Source organism: Triticum urartu, chromosome 7A, assembly GCF_056163025.1.
Source record: "Triticum urartu cultivar PI428250 chromosome 7A, HENAU_Tu73, whole genome shotgun sequence".
Lineage (NCBI taxonomy): Eukaryota > Viridiplantae > Streptophyta > Magnoliopsida > Poales > Poaceae > Triticum > Triticum urartu.
The window spans coordinates 26,950,911-26,964,991 of record NC_141879.1 but is presented as its reverse complement, the minus strand read 5'-3'; the positions used below and the strand labels follow the sequence as shown (position 1 = coordinate 26,964,991).

General features: G+C 47.4%; 1 pseudogene across 1 annotated transcript; it reads left to right on the top strand.

Moving 5' to 3' along the window:
• The first annotated feature begins 10,291 nt into the window (after positions 1-10,291).
• Positions 10,292-13,616, top strand: LOC125525476 (patatin-like protein 2; annotated as a pseudogene). The gene is made up of 5 exons (XR_015610837.1): positions 10,292-10,536; positions 10,648-10,829; positions 12,219-12,357; positions 12,487-12,651; positions 12,924-13,616. The product of XR_015610837.1 is annotated as a patatin-like protein 2 (transcript).
• The last annotated feature ends 465 nt before the right edge of the window (positions 13,617-14,081 follow it).

The following is a 14,081-nucleotide window of genomic DNA, read 5'->3' as shown; positions in this document are numbered from 1 at the left end:
TATCAGGTCACCGGAAGGGGTTTCCGGCATCCCCCCGGCAACTACATGGGCCTAATGGGCCAAGAAGGGGACAGACGAGCCCCTAGGGGGCTGGTGCGCCCCATGTAGGCCGAAATAGGGGGAAGGAAAGAGGAGAAGAGGGAAAGGAAGGGGAGGGATTCGTCCTCCCCCTTCCTTCTCTCCTCCCTCCTCCTTCCTTCCCCCTTTGGATGAATATGGAAGGGGGGAGGCCGAATTGGGAGGCGCCCAAGTAGGATTCCTCCTACTTGGAGCGCCCCCTTGGCTGCCTCTCCTCCCCTCCAACCTATATATATGAGAGGGGGGCACCGCTAGAAAACACAACATTGATTCCTAGCCGTGTGCGGCGGCCCCCTCCATAGTTTACGCCTCCGGTCATATTGTTGTAGTGCTTAGACGAAGCCCTACGCGGATCACTTCACCATCACCATCACCACGTCGTCGTGCTGAACAAACTCTCCCTCGATACTTTGCTGGATCAAGAGCTCGAGGGACGTCATCGAGCTGAACGTGTGCAGAACATGGAGGTGCCGTACGTTCGGTGGTTGATGGGTCAGAACGAGAGGAAGTTCGACTACATCAACCACGTTGTCAAACGCTTCCGTTGTCGGTCTACGAGGGTTCGTAGAAACACTCTCCCACTCTCGTTGCTATGCATCTCCTAGATAGATCTTGCGTGAGCGTAGGAAATTTTTTGAAATTGAATGCTACGTTTCCCAACAGGATCATACCTTGTAGGGTCCTCTATCATCTAGACACCAAGTGTTACTTGCATCTTTCATGGTAGCACTGAAAATTCATACATCCTACAACAATTAACGGAGCACACATTTGAGCATTCTATGGTAACATAATATTGCACCTTGCTTGGCAACAAATTAGAAGACACAAGTTACTAAGGAAGAGAAACTCACACTTGGTGATTCGTCGATCTGCTCTGCTCTCATGGTTTCTGCTTAGAACGAACTTGGAAATGAAACAATTTCCAATCCACTGAATCTTCTGCAGCAAACTCATAATATACATCCAGATGAGTGATGCAGTTTTGAAGCTCTGTTGAGGGACAGCAACCATACAACAAACCAGGAGCTCTTTTCATTTTAGTCAATAGTCATTTTGATGCAATTGCAACCAGGAATCAAACCATGCATCTAAGGCCACTCATGTTACTAGAACCAAAGAAGAATCCCTTGCCCATGCCTGATAAATCACAAGGCCCCAATATATATACAACTTCAGGCAAATTTACCCTAAACAGCATAGCTAAACAGAAGAAAGAACAAACTGTAGAAGCTTGAGTTGCCACCATGAAGATCTCTTACAAGGTCTAAAACTGGAGTATGAAACTAGCTGTGAAAGCTTAAGTGCTACTTCCATCATGAACATCCCCTATCCAATCCAAGCTGTAAAAGTCTCTACTTTCTGCTAGAAGAGGTAATTTTCAATAAGAAGCTGGTAGAGTTGGCTTAAAGATGAACACATTATCAGACATGCTGAACCAAGAGGCTAGAAACCGAGCACAAATCCATTATTATACTCCAACAAAATCTGAGGAGTGCCAGCATCATCCCCCATATTAAAGTTTCAGAGCTTGCTGGTCAGGACTATCAACTATCAGACACGAGGAGAAGGCAACACACCAAGGGTGACAGGTGGAAGCGAAGGAAACAAAGTCAGTGAAGGATCCCAACAGATCAACAATGGAGTGAAGCAGGACATCCGGGAGTTCTACCTAGCCTTGGAGCTTGGACATGGCAAAGATCGCGGACAGGTTGCTGCTTCTCTGCAGTAAATGGAGAATAACAAAGATTAGAAGACAAATGAACCGGTTATTTAGAAACAATGAGTGACTAAGATAAATTGCTAATGACGATGTAGTGTGGCCATCAAAGTCAATGATGATGTAGGCCATTACTTTCAGACAAAAAAAGGACTACGGCAGGGTGACTCCATGTCCCCAATGTTATTTAACATTGTTGCTGACATGTTGGCGATTCTGATTGAGCGCGCCAAGCAGGACGGCCAGATTGCAGGAGTAGTGCCACACCTTGTGGATGGTGGCCTCTCTATTTTACAATACGCCGATGACACAATTCTTTTTATGGAACATGATCTGGATAAGGCTCGAAACCTGAAAATCTTGCTTTCAGCGTTTGAGCAAATGTCGGATCTCAAAATAAACTTCCATAAAAGCGAATTGTTCGGCTTTGGAGAAGCCGTTGAGGCGGCGGCCGATTATGTTGACCTATTTGGTTGCGCACATGGCCAATTCCCGATTAAATATCTGGGAATACCGATTCATTATCGACGCCTCACCATTGCAGAGTGGAAGCATGTAGAGGAGCGTCTAGAGAAACGGTTGAGTAGTTGGAAAGGCAAACTACTCTCAGTTGGAGGACGGTTGGTTTTGATTAACTCTGTCCTCACAAATATGGTTCTCTATATACTTTCTTTCTTCCAACTCCCAAAAGGGGTCCTAAAAAGACTGGATTATTTTAGATCCAGATTTTTTTGGCAAGGAGACGGTGAAAAGAAAAAATACAGGCTCGCCAAATGGAGCGTGGTTTGTAGGCCGAAAGACCAAGGAGGGCTCGGAATTCATGACTTGCACGTCAAAAATGAGGCCCTACTAAGTAAATGGTTGTTCAAACTTCTTACTGAGGATGGTGTTTGGCAAACCATGCTGCGCAACAAGTATCTATGTCAAAAGGCGGTGTCCCAGGCATTTTGGAAACCTGCCGATTCGCACTTTTGGGCTGGTCTAATGGCGGCAAAGAAACATCTCTTTCGCTTTGGGTCTTTCACGATAAAGGATAGGTCGGAGATTCATTTTTGGAAAGACATCTGGCTAGGCAATGCCAGTCTCCGATAACAATATCTAGGCTTAGACAACATTGTTCGCGATAAAAATAATGCTATTGCGCAAGTGCTCAGTTCATTCCTGCCGGATATTTCGTTCAGGCGGGATTTGATTGGCCCCGACTTGTGTCATGGCATAATCTTTTATCCCGACTGGATTCGATTAACCTGCACAAGGCCGGGATGTGTTTCCCTGGAACCTTACTACATCAGGGTCTTTCACTGTAGACTCTATATATCTTGCGCTCACACATTCTGAGGTACCAGTGAGTAATAACAAGAAAATTTGGAAGTCCAAGATTCCACTAAAAGTGAAAATTTTCATGCTCTATCTTCGTAGGGGAGTTGTGTTAACCAAAGACAATCTCGCACGACGCAACTGGCAAGGGAGTAAGAAGTGTTGTTTTTGTACTCATGACGAGACAATCAAACACCTCATTTTCCAATGCAAGTTTGCACGTTTTACGTGGTCAATCATCCAAATAGGGTTAAATTTGTATCCGCCCACAACTGTTGCCAATATTTTTGATCATTGATTGGACGGTATTTCAAATAGGTTCAAAATGCTAATAAGGGTGGGAGCGTATGGCTTAATTTGGTCGCTTTGGCTATGTAGAAATGATTTTTTTAATGGTGTACGCAATTGCTACGTATGTGGTCTATATTACAACGACCGGAGGACCAACCGCTGTTCAAGGTGGTGTGTATGCGACTGGAGCAGGTGGCTATGGAGGTTTTTTCCCAACATGGGTGGCAACATAACCTTCGGATCGATCCACCATCTCCATCGACATAGGCATAGTGTCGGTCTATAGGGCTCTACTGTTGTCGATTTGTCGGGTTTTTTTTCATCAATTTTTGTCAGACCTTCATATTGGGCTGTGTGCATCCTAGTTATGCAGAGGCCGGTTGTTACTAATAATGCTTTGTATCCGCTTGATGCTACATTTGAGATAATAAAATCGCCCTTTGTCGAAAAAAAGATAAATTGCTAAGAGAATGAGCAATGTATAAAATTATCATTACCCAGTTACTTGGTTAATTGGTTCCTGCTGTCTATGTAAGAAATTACTCCAAGAGGAAGAGCAAAATATTACTTCCTTCTACCACTTAATAATAACACAATGAAATTCCTAGAGATACAGTAAAAATGGCATTGTTTATTTGACTATACGGCTGAACCCCTTGGCTTTCAGTTCAACAGAAATAAACTGAAGTTCCTCCTACAGAACAAGAAAGAGCATCTCAATTGGTTCTAGGGTTCCTGCGTCAGATTGTCCACTCCAGGGTGCTTGGGGGCGGCAGGAGAGAAGGTGGCCGGATAGTCCTAGGGAGCGCACACACCTCGAGGGAATCATAAGGAGAAGCGTTGGCGACAGCGACGGTATCGACGCGGCGGAGGCGGCGATCTTCTCCAGGTACGGCCATGATTTTCCCCTCACTCTTTCCGCTCGTTTCTTCTTCTTCTTTGGATCCTCCTCTGCTTCCGCTCATGAACGGAGCGAGAATGCTGGACGTGCTTAATTGGGGCTGGGCTGGACCGGACAGCTTATTAGACCGGGCCATAAAATCCTCTCGTTTTATGTTTCGGCTTGGCTTTCAGTTCAACAGCTCGAGAAAATACTCTTAATTTTCATTTTTCACTCTCCAGTGTGATGGTGATTGTTGTAATAGAAAAGAAATCAAATCTTTCTATGTCGTGCATTCCAAAGAAGAAAGGGCGATTGAGATTTATGGAACTACATAGTTTTAATCTTGCTACGTTAGCAAAGCAGTGTCGGCAACTAATTCAGAATCCAGATTCTTTGTGTGCATAAGTTTGAAGTGCAAAATATTACCCAGAATTGCGTCAAAATGCACTTGACACCGATCCAAACTCTGAGGAATAAGATGGACGCTGTTGCTGGTGCCGACTCCTTGTTCTTATCCTCGCCGGCGATGATGCACGTCGTCCTCTTCGTGAGGCTCACGTTCTGCCACATGACTCCTTTCCTCAAGCTTGCCGAGCTAAGGCTCCATGGAGTATGATATTTTTCAAAAAGAAAAATAGAGATCAACATGTGCTAGATATACATGATTTTGTTTTTTTGTGTGTTTCGTTCAAGTATTTTTATAGTGTATAATACATTAGTGGGATTGTCTTTTTTCCTCTAGCAGGTATTACAGTTGGTTGTCGTTTTGTTCTTATCTAAGTTTTCTTCGGATTTAATTAAGTTTTGGTGGTGTTTTTCACATTTGTACATCATGATGGGGCGCTGCTAGAGACAATATGTGTGCTGAGAGGAGAGTTGTTCAGAGCGTGGTTGTGGTGTTATTACACAGTTTGATCTTCGTGTCAACCGGTGGTCGTTGTGTGTGCCATTTGGGAGCATCTATTCCTTGTTGAAACCGTGGAATTGATGTTATAACGTTCACATGGCACATCTTGTTATAACCCATGAAGCTCTCGCTCGCACATCTTGGCTCCCTGCTCCACTTGTTGGTTTATAATTTTTTTTGTCGCTTTCTCTACCGCTATTTTGTAAAATTCCAGCAACCATTTCAACTTATTGAAAATTTTTGGATATTAAAAAATATTGGACTTTAAAAAATGTTCAAAAATTTTAAAACATGGTTATAAATATTCATGGATTTGAATAAATATTCAAGATTTCGAATAAAGTTCACAAATCTATTTATTTATTACAATTTTTAAAAATTCCATGAACTTTAAAATATTCATGAATTTATTTATTTCTTTAATTTTACAAAAATGTTAACAATTTTTAGAAATATTAGCAAACTTTAATAAATATTCGTGAATTAAAGTGCGCCAAAATTATAAATAGAAAGAGAATAAAAAACCAGAATAATTAAAAGAAAAAACAAACAGGAAGAATGAACAAACTTTTTCTCATGATATGTTTTCTTTACAGAGAAGGGGCAGGTCTTGAACTTTTTCTGATGATATTTTTACTTACCATAGACTAATCCTTACCAGCTTCCACGACAACATCATCTTCCACCATCACCCAGTCACCCTCATGTTAAGTAGTAGGTCACGGGAAAGGAAACACATGAGTTAAGTACACGTCTGAGGTACCTTGTGGTCAGGATTTATCCATCGGAGCAGTAACACTCCCTCGGGCGAACTGAGTGTAGCTGCTTAGATGGTTAGCTACCTTGTGGTGTATTTAGACTTGGCACCACTTCTCGTATTTTTCTGAATTTATTTTGGATTTTCCGATAATGTTCGTTCAGTGAGAGGAGACATTTCATTCGACTACGAAGTTGCCTGTGAGACTTCGTCAATCTCAAAATATGGTGCTTGTTCAGTATTTCGAAGGTGCTAATAGGGTGTGTGTGCCTGTGTTCATAGGGATAACTATATATACATCTATGTGAGCATCTGCATTGTATTGTACTCCCTCCGTAAAATAATATAAGAGCGTTTAGACCACTACTTTAGTGATCTAAACGCTATTATATTTATATTTCTTCACGAAGGGAGTATTAAAAAAACAACACTCTCTCGGTACACGTATGTACTTCATCCGTTCCAAATTGCTTGTCGTGGTTTTAGTTCAAAGTACTTGGCAAAAAACAAAAACAAAACTACACCTACGTACCATGTGATGGATACGTACCACGTGTCCATAGGATCATGGGAGCATCAACACTATCGGTACGTACGTAAGCGGATAACATAAGTTAAACGGCCGAAACACCTGCACGCGCGCTACTGGATCCAGTTGGTACACAAAGAGCGTGGACGGTGCGCACGTACATACATATATTCCTTCCTCCGAGGCGATCGACCATGACCGGCTGAGGTCGATGGATGGGCCCCACCCGCCCCCGCGTGCTCGGCTCGATCGGCTAGGCTAGAGCCTCCACAGCCGGCCGGGCACCTCAAACCGTTCGCAAACATGCGCACGTACGGCCTAATCACAGATTGATCGTCAAAAATCGACCCAAACGGACGTTCTAAATTGTCCTCAAACGTTCAGGCTATCCGGCACCTCTCACATACAGCCCAATTATGTGGCGAATAGGCAATGGCCTAGCCGCGTCCACCATGTTGGTTTTTCTCACAAATATTCTCATCCAGAAAACCCTAGACTGCGCTCAATCCAAACTTCACTTCCGATCCCCTCCGAACCCAATTGATGGCCGGCGACCAAAGCAGCGCTGCCTCTGGTGGGGAATTCGGCTCCGACGACGACTGGCCGAGCCTGCTACGCGAAGCGAAGCTCGACGATGTGGAGGAGGTCGCCCTTCACGACAGCGGAGACGGATGCACGACGCCTGTGGTGCAAGAATGCAAGGCGCTCTGACTCGCCATTGAGTTGTCGGAGCGCGAGGCAAATAAGGACATCACGACGAAGGTGAAGGCAGCCCGCCATGCGAAGGAGCAGGACTGCCTGCTTCGCAGTCTATTGGGCAAGAGGTGCAGCCTCGACTCCAACCTGACGGACGGCTCCACCTCCACCTCCAGCTCCGACGACGACGCAGATCCGCATGCCGACAACTACATGGAGGAGGGGCACAGCTGCGCCGATGACCGGAAGGGGAAGAGGTCGGCGTCGAAGTGGTGATTTCCTCCGCTCTTCCCCCTCCTATTTATATGTTTTCTATGTTTTATGTACTCTGTAGTATGGATTTGCACTGTCTGTCGTTGAACTCTGATGAACTATGCTCCTTTTGTCTGGCGATGAAATGTTGATTCGATGAGCTGCGTGATGATCATGTTTTATGTAGCATTGCATGCGTTGCATAGTTTTGAAGTTTCGGATAGAAGGGGCGCCGGGTGTGAAAGCAAAAATATGAAGTGTGCCCGATCAGTGTCGGTGCATCCGCGGACATTTGAGGGCCTGAGAGCATCTCCAGCCGCGCCCCTAACAGGCCCTTCCCAAACGTTTTTGCCGCGCCGGCGCCGAAAAAACGGCCCAGCCGCGCCCCTAGAAGCCCGTTTTTCGCCGGCTCGGGCCAAAACTGGTGCCGGCGCCGGCGCCCTGGGGGCGCCTGGGGAGCCGGCACAAGCGAAAAGGGCGCGTGGGTCCACCCTGTCGGCGGGTCGAGCGCCTCTTCCCGCCGTTTCTTCCCGCTTTTCCCCCACTTCCCTCCCGCCATTCTCTTCCTTCCTCCCGCCAAACTCCCTCCCGATAGCCTTCCAGTCGGCCGCCATGCCACCGAAGAAGTACGTCGTCCCACGCGCGGCGGCAACCGCGACCGGCACCGTCGCCCAGCCGAAGCAGAGGAAGCCGAGGGTGCCGTTGTCCAAGCCACCAGGCATGCCAAATGTCGAGTGGAGGGCGGAAGTTCAGCGACGGGAGGCTGTCACCGCCGACCGGCGGAACAGGGCCATCGTCAAGAAGGCCCGCGACAACACGGCGTGTGCGGCTGCGGCTGCCTCATCGGCGGACCAGGCGGGGATGATGAATCCACCCGGCAGCCACGCCCAGTACGAGCCCTGGGGACAGCAAGGCGTCGGTTCTCCGCAGCCATGGGGATCGCCCTCGCCGGGCTACGCCGACGGGGACACGCACGGTGGGTTCAACCCAAACGTGACCTTCGCCCATGGACACCCGGCCCAGCGCACACCCTCGCCCGCCTTCGCCGGCGTGCAGTACCCTCTATACAACTAATCGCCACCCGACTACGCGTCCTCACCGATGCCCCCTTTTTGCCGTGGTCCGCTGCCCTTCTCGCACCTCGGCGACACCGACGAGACCGAAGCCGACATGGACGACATCATCGCGGCAGGTTCGGCCGCGGCCGCCGCGTCTCCCGGGTTCGTCACCCAGGACAAGACGGTAGATCTCAGCGGCGGCATGGACGGCGAGTTCGGCTACGTCTACGGCGAGGACGAGAAGGAGGCGCAGGAGCCGGAGGAGGACGAGGAGGAGGAGGACAAGGAGCCGGCGCCTGTTCCGGCGAAGGGGCGCAAGAAGAAGAAGCGGGCGGCCAGGCCAGGCGAGCCGCGCATCAAGTGGGCGTCCAAGGAGGAGGAATGCCTCGCCGAAGCATGGAAAGTTGTCTGCCTCGACCCGACCACCGGCACGAACCAGAGCTTCGAGACGTACTGGGACCACATCAAGGCCGAGTTCGACGAGCGGAAGCTCGTCGACCCCTACTTCAAAGGCGTCTACATGCAGCGCGGTTCCAAGGCGATGGCGAACCGTTGGGAGCGTATCCAGGGGCGTGCAACAAATGGCATGGGGTCGTCGAGGAGGTCGCGGCTCGCCCGGAGAGCGGCGCAAGCGTTGAGGATCAGGTATGCCACGCCGTTCTCCCGCCTCTCTTCGTCGTCTACGCTCGCCAACTGTTTGTTCCTCCGCGCAGTTGCTGCGCATGTTCGCCCTGTATCGGCAGAGCAACCGCGACGCCGAATTCAAGTACCTCCACGTTTACAAGCGCATTGACAAGTGCGAGAAGTGGGCGGAAGTCCAGCGCACCCTCGAGAAGGCCAAGGAGACATACAAGCCGGACGCGCCGACTCCGGGCGCGTCAGAGGGGCGGCCGGACGGCAACAAAGGGGCCAAGAAGGGGAAACACGCCGACGCGGCTACCGCGCGAGTGCAGGAGTCCATCGAGCCGACGCACAGGCCCGGGCCGTCATGCGTGAAGAGAAAACCACGGCGCGGTGGTCGTCGTTGCTGACGAACAGCACCATCAAGCTCGACCTGCTCCGGACCAACGTCGCCGCGAAGAAGAGGAACACCAACCTGGCTTTTTTCTGATGGGCGGGGCGGACATGCTTCAGAGCAACGACGAGAAGCTCAAGGCGTGGTACATGGTGGAGCGCGGTCTCATCCTGAACCAGCTGCCGACGACGTCGACGCCAACTCTCGCGCCCACGCCCACGCCTAGCCCGAGTGATGACGCCTCCACGACGCCGCCCAGCAGCACCGAAGCCGCGCTGACACCGCCCAGCACCGAAGCAGCTCCGACACCACCGAGCCCGCGCACGCCGACTCCGCCGACGCCTGAAGTCGACCCCGCCGAGTGATTCGTTGCGCACGCGAACTTGCGACACTTTGTTTTTTGTACGCGAGACTACATCCGATCGCCGAAACTGTGACTTGTGATCGCCGGATTTGTGGCGTCTTTTGTGATGAGCGGAAACGACCAAGTTCGAATTTTCCGCATCCTGGGGCCTGGGGGCGTGACTGAGAGCTAGGTCGCCCTAAGGGGCCGAGCTAGCGCCGGTTCGCCCCCAGGCCGCTCTTTTTAGGCGTCCTGGGGGGCCGAACGGCTGGAGATGGTCTGAATTTGCTATGTCTTGTTGTAGCTAGCGAGAGACCCAGGATAGAATATACTCCCTCTGTAAATAAACGTAAGCCGTTTTAGATCATTATCCATGCATCCGCGCGAGAGTATAAATATGTTGCACATATACGGATCGACCAAGCCAACCAACTACACCGATCGATCTTCAGTCACAAAGCTAGTAGCGATCGATCAGTGAGGATGCGACGGCCGGAGCAGAGCAACGGGCCCCTGACCCTGCAGAACCCGGCGAGGCGAGCGCTCAGCGGGCGCGTGCCGTCGCTCGCCACTCCCAAGTCGCCGCCGCCGGCGTGTGGGAGCATCGTCACCGTGCTGAGCATCGACGGCGGCGGTGTCCGCGGCATCATCCCCGGGACTATCCTAGCTTTCCTCGAGGAAAAGCTCCAGGTAACAGTAGGAATTTGATCTTAATTCACTTGTATAACCTGCATGCTGCTGCGCCTTGTCAGGTGTGGTCTGTGATGTGACCCATATATACATGTACATACACACATACAGGAGTTTGATGGACCGGACGCGAGGATCTCAGACTACTTCGACGTGATGGCCGGGACGAGCACCGGAGGGTTGGTGACGGCCATGCTCACCGCGCCCAACCCCGACGGCCGTCCGCTCTTCGCCGCCAAGGACATCAATCACTTCTACATGGAACACTGCCCAAATATCTTCCCTCCGGTCAGGTCAGCAAGTCTATATTTTTTTATACATGATATTTTATTGACTTATAATATAGAGGCAAAACTAAGATGTATGCATGCAACTGCGAGTGAGTCCATATACTATATATAATCAGCATAACCCGCTAATATTATATCATTATTATTATTATTATAAAAATTATTATTATATCAGCATCATACACATGAATTATACTAGAGGATAATGAGGGCCTCGTCGCGCTATTCTTTATTTGGGGGTCTAGCGGGTTATTGCAGTGTTTTGGTTTTATCTATGTTGTCTTGGGTTTTAATTATGTTATGGTGGTTTTTTTTTTCATTCATATATTTTGATGGGGATGCTGCTAGAGATTTTTTTTTTCTGAGAAGACAGTAGAGTTGTCTGGTGCGGGGTTGTGGTGTCCATACACATTTCTATCTTGCTGTGATCGTGTGTGAGATTTTTGGGACGGCCCACGAAGCTCCCGCCCGCTCAGCTCAGCTCCCAGCTGAACTTGCTTGCTTAGCTTTTCTTTTTCTGTCGCTCCACTGCTATCGTACAGTAAGCTTGCTATCATTTTATATTTGAAAAATTCGTTAAATTTAAAGATGTTCACGGATTTCTTTTTAAAATATTGGATTTTTAGAAATGTTCCAAATTTTAAAAACATGAATTGTAAAAAATGTTCAGATATTTATAATATTTTAGTAGATTTGGAAAATATGTTCACAAATGTGAAATAAAGGTCACATTTTAAAAAATACAAGCTGCAGAAATGTTCATGAACCTTTAAAATATTAATAAAATTATTTATTTCTTGGATTTATGAAAATGTTTACCATTTTTTAAAGTGTTCACATATTTTAATAAATTTTCATGAATTCAAATGTGAAAAACTAAAACAAGAAAAAAATAAAAATAATAAACAAACATGAGCCATCAACCAAAGGCCCCTTGAGGCACCTTGAGGCCAGCTATCACACTACCACGGCCCCTTGAGGCACCGGGGGCTCCAAATCTAGAGAGCTTAATACGCTAAGTATTTATAAAAATGTTCCAAAATAAAAAACCATTAACTGTAAACAAATGTTTGGTTATTTATAAAATATTCGTGGATTTAAAATAATATTCAAAAAATTGAAATAAAGTTACAAAATTTAAAAATATCCACAAACTTTAATAATGTTCATGAACTTTAGAAATATTCATGAATTAATTTACTATTGAATTTACAAAAATGTTCATATTTTTAAAATTTCACAAAATAAAGGTCAATAAAGATAAAAATTCAAAATAATAAAAAGAAAAAACAAACAGGAAGCAACCTTACGTGCGGAGCCAGTGACCCCCACAAACCACGAGGCACCTGGATGCTCCAAATCTATATTAATAGATATCAACCATGTTTGTAGCAAAGGGCCTTTCGGATTGTTCAAGAGCATGACCGGGCCCAAGTACGACGGTGAGCACCTCCGCTCAGTCATCAAGGAGATGCTCGGAGACACGCGAGTCGATCAGACGCTTTCAAACATTGTGATCCCCACCTTCGACATAAAGCTCCTGCAGCCTACAATCTTCTCAACTTATGATGTATGTGATGAATAGAACCCAATGGGGTTACGTCCGTGTCTCACTCTTATCTCTCTCTGCTCGCATAGCTAATTACCTAATTAAAATGTACAGGCCATGAAGGATGTCTCCAAGAATGCTCTTCTATCAGATGTCTGCATCGGCACGTCTGCCGCACCGACATACCTCCCCGGCCACCATTTTGAAACGAAGGATGAGGACGGTAAGCCACGAGCCTTCAACCTCATCGACGGAGGCGTCGCGTCAAACAATCCGGTGAGTTGTGCATGCATGTCAACTCGAACGACAATGAATGTGACTGAGGCTGGATGAGACTTTGCTACCTCTACTAATTAGGCTTATAAATACTCTGCCTGTCAAAACTCATTAATTAGTTCATCACTTATCTATAATTAGCACTATGTTTGTATAGTGTCCGTCAACCCACCCTATTTGCATCCCAACCGCTAACCTATGTGGTATGATTATGTGTTGTGGTCTCAAAGTATTGTTCTCCGTCTAATATTTAAAAAATGGCAAGGGTACAGACGTTGTTGGCAATGACTGACGTGAGCAAGCAGATCTTGATGGGAAACCCTGACTTCTTTCCTATCAAGCCGGCAGACTACGGCAAGTTCATGATCCTTTCATTGGGCACTGGAGCGGCTAAGATCGAGGAGAAGTTTGACGTCGCCCAGTGCAGCAAGTGGGGCGTCCTTGGGTGGCTCTACAACAGGGGTGCCACTCCCATCATCGACAGCTTCAGCCAGGCTAGCACCGACCTCGTCGACATCCATGCCTCTGTGCTTTTCCAGGCGCTTCACTGCGAGAAGCGCTACCTCCGGATCCATGACGATGGGCTCAATGGTGAAACAGCATCTGTCGATGTGTCCACGCCGGAGAACCTCAACAGGCTCGTTGACATTGGCAAGTCGTTGCTGAAGAGGCGGGTGTAAGGTGAACGTCGAAACCGGCAAGAACGAGCCTGACTCGAAGAATAGGGGCACCAACGAGGAGGAGCTGATCTATTTCGCACGCATGTTATCGGAAGAGCGCAAAGCCAGGCTTCTCAAGGAGGGCAATCTAGCTTGAGACTTGATATATGAACATCCCACTGCCCTAGAGTTGGAGGGTGCCGTGAGTGCTAATGTTTATACCTCGCCAAAAAAGAGAGGGCTAATGTTTATATATGTTTATTTTCTGTAGATATAAACACTGGAACAATGCTACTGTCCTAGTAGGAGTAGAAGTAATCACCGAATTCTAGTTGCTACGTATATGCATGTGTTCTAAGACATACTGTGGGTTGCATAAGAATAAACGACGTGCATGCCACCTCTAGTATTTATACTTAGATAATAAAGATACTGAAATTCTGAATTATTTTTACTTCATTTTTTCTTTCTTACCCTTTTCTAGGCTGAGAAAGTTCGGATTTCCATGTTGGGATTGGTTACTAGCTCCAATTTGATATTCTTTTTAGAACTCGTAGGCGGATTAATGAGCTGCTCGGCTCATTAAGGCTCAGCTCGTTAAGCTTACCGAGCAAAAATAAAAGACATGATCGGCTCTGTTCGTTTGAATCTCATTAAGCTCATGAGCCCCCACGATCAGTCGTTAATAGACTGCAATGTGTTACGGTCTACGGGATGAGAGTATGAGTGTGATTTTTATGAAGTAATATGGTGGCCACAAGAGGTGACCTA